Genomic DNA, 2,340 nt, shown 5'->3' with positions numbered 1-2,340 from the left:
TTTTTTTTTTTATTAGTATTGTTTGTCAACGGTGCACTTTAAACAGACATTTCACAGGTGTTTGTGTTGATATGGTGTTTGATTAAAACAGAACTTTGTATCTATCTAATCTTCTACCTTACCTACCTACAGTATATGAGTTCTGTCGTTCACAGGACTGGATTTGAAACTTTTATGTTCAAGTTACACATTCAAATACAGTCTATACAGTATTTTTGACATTTACATCGTTTTTTTTTTTTATCTGTTCTCATTTCTATCTTTGATTCTGTTGTCTCAGCGCTATTTCAATGTGTTATGCATAATGAAGTTAATTTTCAGTAACATCTTGAACTATTTGTATTCCATACATCTTCAAATATCTGACATCTGTTAAACGTTTTCTTGGTTAAACTGCCATGCAATAACAAACTGTTGATTTTTGTCTTGTAGGAAGAGATGAGAGTTTCGCAAAGTTTAAAAGTCTCTTTCTGGAACCTCTTGTTTCCTTGTTGCATATTTTCAGGTTAATATTAGTGACGTGAAACACTTTGTTCCTGAGTAATGCGGTCTGCCTGTTTGAAAGGCAGAGTATTACAATGTGATTCCATCACTCCTGGACTAACACCTTGTCCATAAACGCTCTGACATGCTTTAATCTGCAGTACATTGGCACAGTCTGTCTCTCCGGTGCCAGGTTAATCCCCCCATCAGCCAGCTGTTAGGACTGCCAAGATAAATCGTTTGGCTGTCGCCAGCTGTGGTGAGGTCGTCTGTGAGTGGTAATCTATGACCAGCCTGGTTAACCTGCTACAAAACCTACATCTGCAGCATGTAGAATGTTGCCGATTCTGGTTTGCCTAACCCTCTTCTTTTATTTTTAATGTTATGATTTTTTTCTTCATAAAAAAACAACTGATGTGGAATCATGCTAATAAAAGATCAGAGAAAAATCTACCAGTTCCCTATCCCAGAGTACAAAATGATTTTGAAAGCTAGTTTTAAGCACTAAAATACAAACCTGACCTTCGAAGGGCTGCGTCTACCAACATTTCTGTCAAAATGAAGCTTGATAGTCGTGTAATATAGAGTGAATATATAACAGTTTTTAGAGTTTGGGGTCAGTCTGTTTTTTTGTTTTTGAAGAAGAAGAAATTAATATTTTATTTAGGATTCAATAAAATGATCAAAAGTGACAGTAAAGACATTTAAAAAATACATTTTAAACATTGATAAAAAATAATAATAATATATGTTTCCTGAGCACCAAATCAGTATATTAGAAAGATTGTCTGAAGGATATTGCGACAATGAAGACTGAAGTAATGACTGCTGAAAATTGTACTTTATTATCACATGAACAAATTGCATTTTAAAATCTATAGAAAACAGTTGAAATTGTAATATTTTATTAATACTGTTTTTACTGTATTTTTGAACAAATAAATGCAGCCTTGGTACGCATAAGACCCTTCGTTCAAAAACCTTACCAACTCCAACCTTTTGAACGGTAAGCTGAATCTATTATCTGTGTATATTCTCTCTTAAATGAATACAGGATGATGTTGTAGCATTTGGATTTTGATTTTAAAATGACACTGACAAATTGTGTCCCACTTTACTTCTGTTCACCGTATATATGGACTGAATGAGCTGCCTTAAATGTATGTTGAAGGATATTTTGAAGGTGATTTAGAGTGCTACTTGGTTCGCTGCCATATTGAAGTATACCTGCAGGTACTGACAACTCATCTGTCATGGTTTAAAAGCCATAGACAGCTTGTCTTATACTGGCTTGTAGCATCTATCATTCAAAGAGAATGCCTGTTAGCTTTCAAGTGTCTGAGCTGTTGAATGCAGGGATATAAACATTCAGGTTCATCCCCAGAAGCGCACGGAATAGATGAAATATATTGGACATCTTCACTGATTCTCATATTTGTTCATTTTCTGTGGTGTGGCAATGACTAGAAGCTGTATCCTCTTAGAATGTAATGTTTGACTTTTTTTTCTTTCAGTTTACCATTGGACAAATGTTTATATATGCATAAGAATGTAAGTCTTTAGCTCAAATAAGGCCAAGTGGTTAGCTGCATCTTTCATGGTTATCGAAAAACAGGTCTCTCTTTTCTACTTTAGATATTTTATAATGTTTATTCCACCTTTAAGTACTGAAGTTGCTGCCACTTTTTCGTCTAAAGCAGTTGATGTGCCAACTAAAACCATTGTGAAGTCATGCAAGGCCAAAAGTTTACAATCTATCAGGAACAAGAGTTTATTCTGTCAGATGAGCATCTGTCCTATGAGTTCACAGACATATCTGATATTCTTTTCTTTTTTTGCGGACTTTTGAGTCTGTCA

At 34.6% G+C, this 2,340-nt stretch overlaps 1 protein-coding gene across 1 annotated transcript in view; it reads left to right on the top strand.

The window, feature by feature from the left end:
• The window catches only part of LOC107576008 (cyclin-dependent kinase-like 5), a 56,286-nt gene that overhangs the window by 53,424 nt on the left and 522 nt on the right, over positions 1-2,340 (top strand). The window lies entirely within an intron of this gene.

Source organism: Sinocyclocheilus grahami, unplaced genomic scaffold (assembly GCF_001515645.1).
Source record: "Sinocyclocheilus grahami isolate Dianchi unplaced genomic scaffold, SAMN03320097.WGS_v1.1 scaffold3109.1, whole genome shotgun sequence".
In the NCBI taxonomy this organism is placed as follows: domain Eukaryota; kingdom Metazoa; phylum Chordata; class Actinopteri; order Cypriniformes; family Cyprinidae; genus Sinocyclocheilus; species Sinocyclocheilus grahami.
Note: the sequence above shows the minus strand (reverse complement) of the source record. Positions and strands in the feature narration are given on the sequence as shown.